Below are 11,881 nucleotides of genomic sequence, written 5' to 3'. Positions count from 1 at the left end.
TTTTTTCCACAGCAATTTACAGAATGGCAAATATGTACTTATTGATGCTGCTTACTACATTTTGGTCTTCCTACCAGATTCTATAAGGCGTGGGACAGGCTATTCTGTTTGTGAATGTATCTTTGATGCTTAGCCAGTATCTTATTAGTCAAATTTGTGGAATAAATTTATGAACATCATAGAACACTTACACATCAGACATTTAGGAGTGAAGTTGTTCTCAGCTCTCATTGAAGCATATGTTACCTGAAGCATGTGTCCCTGCATATCTTATAAAACTATATAAAATCATTCTAGATTATAAAGTGATAGAATTATCAGAGTTTAATGCTAATAAATTTTTTTTCTTTTGATGGTGTCCTTTTTCTTTTTGTTTTTGTTAGCAAAAATAATACACTTTATTGTGTTTCTTTTTTTCCTGGATGCCAGAAAGCTCAAAAGTACATTTATTACTTATTTACAGTAATATTCTCCAAACCCACATTCCTGGTAAAAATTCTTCCTAACTTTATTTGCATAGCTCGTTAGGCCTTTTATTTATTTATTTTTAATTCTATTAAATATTTGCTTCACGTCAAGTTGCCTCAATTTTGTTTAAGACTCATAACTTTTCTCATTGGAATAAGTCCAGAAAAGATACATAAATAGCACCTCTTGGGCCATATCTGAACATAACTTAAGAATAGAAGCTACAACCAGATTCAGGAGATTCTAAGTGTCCCGAATGAAATTATTATATGATTGCCTTGGGCATGAGGAAAGAGGAGTTGGGAAGGAGCAATGACCTTGAAGTCAATTTTTTTTTACTAAGTTTATTGGGGTAACATTGGTTAATACAATTATATAATTTTCAGGTGTACATTATAATTTGACATCTATATAGTCTATTGTATGATTACCACCTTAAGTCCAGTTTCCTTCAGCTATCATATATTTGATCCCCTTTATCCACTTCATTCTCCCCTAACCCCCTATGAAGTCGAATTTTTTTAAAGGCAGCAGAATAAACTGGAGTAGGTTATCCACTGCTCATGAAATTTGAACAGCGTAATACACTGAGGCAGCAACTAGGCAAAACTCGGCTTCCTGTACTATAAATTCAGGGCACAGCCTTACATGTGTATCCAGTTTGAAAACTAAGACCTCCTAGGTTGCTTCTTGCTTTCCTGGTAGGGTTGGTTTTTAAGTTACTTCTCCTGACTCCCTAAGTATAGCCAGGCAGGGGGAGGAGGTGACTTAAAGAGCTCATCCATTTAAGAGGTGGGGGGACTTACTCATAAGTTTGTACTTTCTTCCGATGATTATACAATGAGTGTTTATGAAATCAAGAAAAATATTTTTTCCCCTTAGAGTTTTCTTTTCAAAGACTTCTCTGTGCTCTCTGGCTAATTTAAAAAGAGCCCCATAGGGTGCTTATTTTTTTACACACATATTGCCAGAGTAGTTCCTGTTTTGGTTCAAATGTGCTTCTTTTTTAAGTTAGATGAAAGAGAACTTTCTTTAAAAAGGATTTGTCTGCTGATCTTGTTTGTTAAACTGAGCCTAAATAAAGCTCCTGTTAAGGGTTTAACTGTTTAGCTAAATCCTCTAGGCTAAATTAACTGGCAGATTTCATCTTTAGTTGGACTACGTCACTAGAGAGCTCTTAGTACCCTCTTTCCAACCTGAAATTTCTGCCTCCCCTGAGAATTCCTTTGACGTGAATGTCTTGAGGAAGGAGCTTTTTCTTTCAATTCAGTTGACTTAGTCCTCATATAGTTTCATGTTAGGGTATGAGTGTGTGGAATATGCTAGGTATCAAAAGTGAGCAAGTGATTGATTCTATAGCAGGCGATGGACTTGCAGAGCAGTGTTTAGGTCAAGCTATGGAGAAATGACATGCTGAAGTCTTTAGAGGTGGTAGAAAAACATCTCAAGGAAAAGGGCCATGGAAAGAGGCAGTAGATGTAGCCCTAAACATTGGCCCCTGTTTATAGTAGGCATGCAACTATAAAATTAAGCTTCCTTAATATGGAGTTTCTCTTAGGAGGAAATTCTGGGATGACACAACAGAAAATAATAAAATAATAAAATAATAATAATAATAATAATAAATTCTTGATACATGCTGATTGTGGAAGAACCTCAGAAACATTATGCTAAGTGGAAGCAGGCACAAGAGACCACATATTGTATAATTTCATTTATATAAAATGCCCAGAATAGGCAAGTCTACAAACCTATAGAGACAGAAAGTAGATCAGTAGTTTCCTGGGGCTGGGAGGGCTGGAGGTGAGATTGGGATTTTATTGGGGGTAATGAAAATATTCTGAAATTGGTTATGGTGGTGGCTGTACAACTCCATAAATTAACTCAAAATTATTGAATTGCACACTCAAAAAGGTTGAATTTTATGATATGTAAAATATATTTCAATAAAGCTCTTTTTAAAAAGGCAAGATGATTATCTGTTAGAAGGGAGTAAGGATGGAATTTTGGAGTATTAAGATGGCAGCGCTCTTAAGACAGTCACTATCATCTAAATATTGGACAGACAGCTTTGTTTCTTCAAGAAAGGAAACTATGAAAAGAACTGCTTACTGAGTGTTTTGATGCTGTATCCTTATTACCGTTGCACTGGTTGAAATCAACGTGTGCAATAACTAGTAGGGTCAGATGTTAAAAAGAATGTGGAGACCATTCATTGAGTTTGAAGGTCAGCATCAAAGTCAAAATTCAAATTGGTTTTCAGAAGATGAGAATGTTTCCTACATTTTGCTCAATGAAAAGATTTTTAAAAGCATCTTCCAAAATAAACAAACAAACAAAACAAAAACAAACTCATAGATAGAGAGAATATTTTGATGGTTGCCAGATGGGAGGGAGTTTGGAGGGGGGGTGAGTAAAAAAGAGGAAGGGATTAAGAAGCACAAATTGGTAGTTATGAAATAGTTATGGAGATGAAAAGTATAGCATAAGGAATACAGTTGATGATATTTTAATAACTATGTATGGTATCAGATGAGTACTAGATTTATTAGTGTGATCACTTTACAAGTTATATAAATATCTAATCACCACATTATACACCTGAAACTGGAATAATAATATGCCAACTGTAATTGAAAAATTAAAAAATATTAAAAAATGAATCGTCTGCTAAAACATGCAAATATGGAATGAACTAATGTTAATAAAGGATGCTGAAGATTGCTTCTGCTTCATTTAGGGAAAACAAGTGTTTACTAAACAAATGAATAAACCATGGGAAATCTCTTATTTATGCTCTTCAGAAAATAAATGCAATTTGACATATAAATCACAACCATTTTTTTTCTTTAGGGGACTTTTTCTCCATATCTAGAGCAAATCATATCAAGAATTTGGATTACTCTGACTTGCTATTCCCCATAAATGAATACATCTTAAATTGCTTTTTCCAATGGGATTTCAACCTTTTGTTAGGTAGCTAGTCTGACATGAGTGGCCGGGGAAACAAAGGAATAGGGGCCCAGCCCAAAGATCGCCCAAAGAACACCCCAATGGTAGTTAAAGAATTTCTCCTGCGTCCCCAGAGACAAAGGAAAGGATGGTCATAATCTATAGTTTGTTTAATATGGCTATAGGCACCTGCACAGAAGGTAATGTCCTAATTTGCCTACAATTTAAGCTTCATTATAATACTATGTTTATGCCTGGAAGTTCATGAATCTATAACAGACTGTATTCTGGTAAATACATGCATATTAGGCAAAGAGTTATATAGCAGCCAGGTGTCAATCAAAATAACCTCACTTGCCAATCATCTAGGAATGCCTTTGGAACCCATCACAGCCCAAATATAATGCAGACATTCCCATTTCTGGGCCCTTTTTTGCCCTTTTGGGCTCTCTTTTTTGTAGCCTTTTTGTTAGTTACAGCACTGGGACTCTGTGCCTCCTTGGGGCATGCTTTGTCTTTCTCTATGTTCCTCCTTAGGGCATTCTCTGCCTTTCTGAAATATACTTTTAATAAAACTATTAAATCTCAATGACCTGTGATTCTTCACTGCGGGTCATTTGAGGAAGAACTGAGGGAAAATGCTAACTACACTTCTGCACTGTCATTATCCTTCTTCCTCCCTGCCCCCTCCCACTTTTGGAGTGGCCCCAACCTGACACTTTGAATTGCTGCTGAAGTACATCCAAATGCATAATAGTTTCCACAATCATGTAGGACCTTTATACTTATCTGTTTATTGAATTTACTCTTGCAACTTGATGTTCCTTTGTTTTAGTTGACTATTTAGTTTTAAAAGAATAATGCTAATGCGACATCATTTAATGTTTGTAAATGCTAATCTACTTTGAGATTTTAAATTCAAGTTCCTAAAAAGGGTAAGTTTCTGCTTTTCTTAGAAGTGAAAAAAAAAGCACGAATTATGCTAACATTTGATTAATTATTTTACAAAGCTTCCTGAATATTATCTTCCCTGTTGAGAGTAACATGTGGCTATCCTTATATGCACTAGCTGGCTTAATGTCTCAGAAGCTGGGAAGAATGTATTTTACCCAGACTGCAGAAACTCAGGGAAGCAAATAGCAACTCACTTAAAACTTAGTTGACACTTAAAGGCAGCTTTTACATATTAAACTAACATGCTAATTTTTTTCTTTTAAGGAACAAGATTTCTAGTTGAGATAGTGTGTGCCTAGATAAAAAGTTTGTTGGTTTTAAATTACAGAATGGTGCCATTACTTTTTAAAAGCAGTTGTTCTGAAACATTAGTGCCTAGATAGCTGGGCCCCAGCCCTAGAGTTTTTGATTTAGTAGGTCTAGACACGAAAGTGTGCATTTCTATCAATACCCTTGGGTGATGCTGAGGCTGTTGCTCTGGGAACCACACTTTAAAAATCACTGAGAAATCCTAATCTCCTGTGCTATTAGTCTGACGGGAAGGGGAAGTCCATGTGCTTCAGATTTAGAAAGTTATAAATACTGTAAGCCAGGATCATAACTTGTAAGAACTTTGTATAATGCCTTAAAGTTCACAGTTTTCCAAAGTTCATCATCTATCTCTTTCTCCAGACTACTGTTAATCCTTAAAACTGAAAAAGGTCTTTAGCAGCTGGGGAGATGCAGATAAATATCCCACAAGCCTGAACACTGGGATTGCCCCAAGAGACAGAGTAGATGGTGGCAGCAGCTTTAAAAACAGGTAAGTAAATGGAATCCTAGGGTTCTGCTAAAAAGAAGGAAAAAAGGTCTTGGAAGGAGGCCTGGCTTTGAGAAATGGCCTTGAGGCTTAACAGTAGAAAGGTCAATGAGAATACTTGGAGGGTAAGCTATCAGGTTCAACAGTGCCCTGCTGAGATAAAACACAAAACCAGCCCTTCTTGTTCTCCTCCAGTCTCCTCCACCTGAGCTCTCAGGGGTCCCTGGGCTTGCCTCTGTTGCTGGGGAAGAGAAATTTTGGGGCTGCCCCATCCCCTGCTTCCTTCTGCCAATTTAGGCCAAAGGAGAAGTGAGATGCTTGAAGTCTAAAATAGAAGGCATTTTTTTCTGCTTTCTCTTTTCTGCCCCTAGGGGTAATTTTCATTCCAGAGAAATTATTTTATTTGGCAGGTTAATATTTTAATATGTCCTTTGATTCATTTTTTTCAGTGAAGCTTTGAATAAACATAGCTGTGTCTTGAAGGGTATATCAGCCATGAGAAATCTTCTCAGCTGTCTTGAGTTTTGTTTTATTTTTCCTTTACTATCTTTACTCATCTCCAAATGGTCTTCAAACTTTATAGGGTTTTATTTCTCACAGTCCCTTTTAGAAAAGGTAGTATCAGGAGGAGCACGCCTCCCAGTTTTGCCATCCATGACTTGAGAGTTCAAATCTAGTTGTCAAGACCTTGGGTCAAGTACTCATTTTCTTTAGGATTGAAGCCTTACATGTTAAATGCTGTCAGTTATAGTTACCTGGTGATATTCTTGGAGAACTAAATGGGAATGCCTCTAAAACACTTAGCACAATATCTGAGGCGCCCACAAAGATGTTAATCTATATGATCATTGTTGTCCCTGTTAGACAACTCTTTAATCCTTTTTTCTCCCATTCTCTCCAAACAAATCGCTTTAACAAGAAAAGGTTTAGCCCCAAATCTGTATGTGTCACCCTCTAATTTCTAGTTGTTTTGTGTTTTGTGAACTCTAGGGCATCTAAACCTAGTACAAATGCCTTAGTTTGCACCCTTGATTCACACCTAAGCAAAGCTAGGAAGGGTGCCAGATGGGGAAGCTGTTAAAGTGGTCTCTTTCCTGTGGGTAACCAAAAAAAGGAATAAATAAAAAGCACAGGTCTCTAGTTGAAGAAATAAGCACACATGAAAAGCCAAATTATTTAAAGATTTATATAAGAATTGGAGGCAAATATAGAAGTCACTTCAACATTACCTCTCTTCAATTCATCCTCAGGACTTTGTAAAATATGAATCTAATCATATCACTTCCCTGCTAAAATACCCCTTCAGCACCCTATGCCCCCTCTACTCACCAGTTTTTTCAATAATATTTATCTTCTTTATATTGATTTAAGCCTTCAAGATATTCCAAGGTCAGCGTCCTCTTTTTCTTCCTTCCAAAGAGACCAGATTACAGGCCGACTTCACTGGTTTAGCAGAGATTCTTCACTTTGGGGTTTCCTTATCTCCTTTTGCCCCAAACACATGCAAAAATAAATGCCTTGTCTCTTGCTATTAATACTTGGTAAAGAACTCTCCTTCTCCACCCTGTACTTGTTGGTTAAGCTGTTGAGTTTTCTAAAGCAAGCACCACAGACACTTAGAACTCCATTTGGAAGTAAGTTCACAATAAATATAACTTCAGTGAACATAGCTAGCTGACTGGCAAAAATCAGGCTGTCTCCAGCTAAGTCCAGAATTCAATGGGCCTAAATGCACCCTTTGGGGGAGGGGAGAATCCGGATGGGACAAGACCTTTGCTACGTGGATTTGTACAAGGAGGTTGGGGGAGGCCTTCTGGACAGACTTGTGAATTGTAACACAGACATTTAAAAAATTCTGGGACTTTCCTAACAATAATCCAAGAATCCTGGATCGCATGGATGAAGCGAGAGACCAGAGTATTGGAAGGTTACCTCGTGAACAACTGCTAAATAGAATGGCAATATGAGAGAGCACATGATCAAATGACACCCCTAGGGAACCTGGGGTGAAAATATCAGAATGTGTCTACATAGCATAAGGGGAAACAAAGCAAAACGCCTTAAACGTGGGTAATGTGGATGTTACCACAATATTCATGAGCAACACCATATCTAAGTCACCTTTGTCTCCACTTCTTTTGCTTTGGAAATGCAGTCTATCCTAAAACAATGACAGTCTACAAAAGCAATAGAGTTAAATTATCTTCTCTCCTCAAATATTGACTATCTGATTTTAAACAGCAAAATCTCTATATTATTTTTCACCTGGTAAACTGCAAGTAATGGTTTTATTTGGACTCATTTGTATTTAGATATGTCTATTTAACACCATCACACAGCATTTACTATGTGCTGGGTTGTTGGTTAGGCTTTGGGAGTATAATAGTGAATTACATAAGAAGCCTGCACTCAAAAGTACTTACAGATTAGAAAAGAAGTAAACATAGTAAATCTAGGATGCCTGATAAGTATCAGAGCCAGGGTGAGGGAAAGCCCAACACTGTAGCATTTACTCAAGTCCAGAGAATCAGGGAAGGCTGTTTGGAGGATGAACAGAAATCAGCTAGGTAAAAGGGAAAGGGGCCAAGTATCCCAGGGAATACTAGGGAATAGCATATGAAACAAATGGAATAATAGCTTAAGGTGATGCTATCATATTCACAGATTAATAGTTTAGATAAATTCCCAAATACAGGGCCATGATGAAATGTAAAAATGACATTTAGTGAAATTAAAGGTCATTAAATGAAATTAATTAATTTAATTAAGAAGATCATGCTTGATAGGAGGAGTGGGAAGATGGCAGACTACGTAAAAGCAGGGTTCATCTTCTCCTAGGACCACATTGAAATTACAACCAAATTATAAAATAATCAATGTGGAGAATCACCTGAAATCCAGCTAATCATAACACCTACATCTGATAATATAAAGAAGCCACAACGAAGCCGGTAGTAGGGCAAAGTCCCAAATCGGGCTGGACCTGAACCCATGGGTGCCGGAGGATTACAGGGAGAGTGAGGCTGCAGAGTCTCCCCTGAAGGAGAGGAGGGTCCTGGTCTCATCTGGGGGCTCCCTAGCACAGGGTCCCAGCCCAAGGAAGAAAAGATTGCAATAACTTTTACTGTAGGGACTAGAGGGGATTCCGGCCGTATGGGTAAGACAGAAGGCGACTGAGCCCCTAGATGTCCCTTTGAAGGACATGCGCAAAGGCTTTCTGACCTGCGGACACTAACCCGGGACACCAGTGGCGGGTCTGAGACTTGGGTGGGATTCATTCTGAAAAAGACTCCATTACCTGGAGTCAGAGAGGGCTGGAAAGGCAGCCATCATTGTACCTTAATCCATCCCCCCTACAGGGTAACCTACAGACCACGCCAGCTTGATTGTGCAGACCCCTCCCACAGAGCCATTAGGAAGCTCTGGTCTGAGGGGATCAGCCTGCTCTGTCTAACCTGCAGACTGCCAGGGACAGTTGTTCCAGGATCACTGCCAAGCCCTGATCCCAGTGATTCAGAGTGAAGAATTCACAGCAGGGCAGCCATTGTGAGCAGCGTTTCTAATCCCAGCAACAGCGAGCACTGTGAGCCCCATTTCAGAGATAGGGTCAGGCAGATCACTGCTGCCAATACGAACTTGGGCAGATATCAGGAACCTGTGGGTCAGTCCCAGAGAGCAGCTGGTCTTGCGGTGATCTGGGTCTTCTGTGGGAACTCACAACAGTTACCAAATTTGCAGCAAGACTGAGGTTGTATTGATCTGATTGTCGTTGTCTCTCTGAGACCCCGCCCTACCCACAAATTGCCCCAGGTGGTGAACTGACGCAGCTCTGCCCTTCCCCTCCGCTGATTGCCTAATCCACACAGGCAACAAACTTTGGCTGGCACAGGGTGATCACTGCATGTAAATCAACAGCAGGCAGAACTTTGCTGCCTGCAAGAGTTGCAATATCGTGTCTGGGGAGCACAGGGGTCTATAGGAACATTCCTGACGGCAGCTGGTCTCACTGTGATCTGGGTCTATAGTGGGAATGTCCGGGCACAGAAGTTGCAGGAAAACTGGGGCTGTACTAGCCGAATGGACTTTGTCGCCTTGAGATCCCACTTCTCTCAAGCCACAAAGTGCCTGCAGCCCATTGACAAGCAGTCTCTCGTGTCCTGCTTGGCTCTGGGGTTGAGCAGTTAGCGTAGGAAACAGACCTTGGCTAGCGCAGTGAGTTCATTTAGAAGAAAACAGCTGTGGACAGACCACAGCTGCCTGTACAAGCTACAATATCTCTTAAGGGGACTACAGGGGTCTGTATTGGCCTGACAGCCCTTAACTCTCTGAGCTCCTGCCCCATCCAGTATACAAAGTGCCCACTGCATATTGATAGACAGCTGCCCCTGCCCTGAGGTAGTGCATTTAGGCCCAGGGTAGGCAGCAGTGCCTACTCTGCCATAAGTGGAGACTCATACAGCAAGCCACAGAGACAGTGTGGGCACATAAACTGACACTGCATTGGCAGGGACAAATTTACTCACTAGACCCAAAAGACTCCCTGGGTCCCTGCGCCACCCAACACTCATATAACCCAGAGGCTCATCCAGTTTTGGAGACTTACAGGGATCTGATAGGCAGTATCAGGCCTTGAGGAGCACTGGTCCCTCTGCTAAACTGTCATAGGTCAGGGACAGGGGATAACCGAGAGCTGCCTATAGCATTGTCTCTTCCACTTACCTATAGATCCAGCATAGGTAACAACCATCAGTGAATTGCTTTGTAGTGCTCACAGGGTAGCCCTGAGCAATCAAAAGCAGCAGCTGACCTTGCCCTATGGGGTAGCCCCCCCCAGGGGGCCACAAAACCAATGCATCTGGAGGCTGGCACCAGACCACAACGGAGCAACTCTTGACTAACTCCAGTAGTGATACACACAAAGAGTGGTTGCAACAAGTACACAAGCCTGCTAGGGCAAATCCCACTCAGTGAGGTCAGCCCCCACACAACTCTTATCCTGAGGGTATAGACAATTCACACAATTAGCCTGAATGTTAATCCCACTCATTGATCTACTAAGAACAATAAAGGCTTGGTGACAACAGAAGATCACACACAACCCACACAAAGGTCACATCCAGAGCTCCTGGCACAAGGGATCAGGGAGAGTGTGCCAATGGGCCACACAGGACACCTTCCACATTAGGCCATCTGGCCAAAGGTGAGAGACAAAACAAATATTCCCGACACAGAAACAAACACAAAGAGGCTAATAAAATGAGAAAATAAAGAAACATGCTACAAATTAAACAACAAGAGAAAACTCTGGAAAATAAACTAAATGAAATGGAGGCAAGCAACCTACCAGAGACAGAGTTCAGAATAATGATTATAAAGATGCTCAATGAACTTATGAGGAGAATGGATGAGCACAATGAAAATCTCATCAGAGGGACAGTAAGCATTAAAAAAGACATTGAAACCATAAAAAAAGAACCAGACAGAAATGAGGAATACAATAACTAAAATGAAGAATACACTAGAAGGATTCGACAATAGATTAGACGAAGCAGAAGATCAAATCAGCGAATTGGAAGACAAAATAGTTGAATACACCCAATCAGAACAAAAAGAAAAAAAAAATTTAAAAAAATGAGGATAGTTTAAGAGACCTCTGAGACAACATGACGTGTAAAAATATCCAAATCATAGGAATACCTGAAGAGGAAGAGAGAGAGCAAGGGATTGAGACTCTATATGAAGAAATAATGACAGAAAACTTCCCTAACCTGGCAAAGGAACTAGACATACAAGTTCAGGAGGCACGAAGAGTGCCAAACAAGAGGAATTCAAACAGACCTACACCAAGACACATCATAATTAAAATGCTAAAGTTCAAAGACAAAGAGAGAATCTTAAAAGCAGCAAGAGAAAGGAAGCTGGTTACATACAAGGGTACTCCCATAAGAATGCCTGCTGACTTTTCAGTGGAAACTTTGCAGGCCAGAAGGGAATGGCAAGAAATATTCAGAGTTATGAAAAATAAGAATCTACAACCATGGCTACTCTACCCAGAAAGGCTTTCGATTAAAATGGAAGGTGAGATAAAGAGCTTCCCAGACAGCAAAAAAGCTTAAGGAATTTATCACCAACAAGCCAGCATTATAAGAAATGGTGAAGGGTCTTCTGTAAAAAGAAAAGGGGTAAAAAACAAAATAGAAATAACAACTATGAATAATAAAATGACAGTAACAATGAACCTACCAGTAATCACTTTAAACGTAAACAGATTAAACGCTTCAATCAAAAGATGTAGGGTAACCGAATGTATAAAAAAAACAAGACCATGCATATGCTGTCTACAAGAGACCCATTTTAGATCAAATGACACTCACAAACTGAAAGTAAAGGGATGGAAAAAAATATATTATGCACACAGAAATGAAAAAAAAGCCAGGGTAGCAATACTTATATCAGATAAAGTAGACTTTAAAACAAAGGCTATAATAAGAGATAAAAAGGGGCATTACATAATAATAAAAGGATCGATAAATGAAGAGGACATAACCCTAGTAAACATATACGCACCCAACATAGAAACACCTACATACATAAAGCAACTATTGACTGAGATAAAAGGAAAGATTAATAGTAATATCCTCATAGTAGGAGACTTTAACATCCCATTGACACCAATGGACAGATCTTCCAGGCAAAGAATCAAGGAAA

The sequence above is a fragment of the Pteropus alecto genome, unplaced genomic scaffold (genome assembly GCF_000325575.1).
Source record: "Pteropus alecto unplaced genomic scaffold, ASM32557v1 scaffold76, whole genome shotgun sequence".
Classification (NCBI taxonomy): Eukaryota; Metazoa; Chordata; class Mammalia; order Chiroptera; family Pteropodidae; genus Pteropus; species Pteropus alecto.
This window is presented reverse-complemented; position numbering follows the sequence as displayed.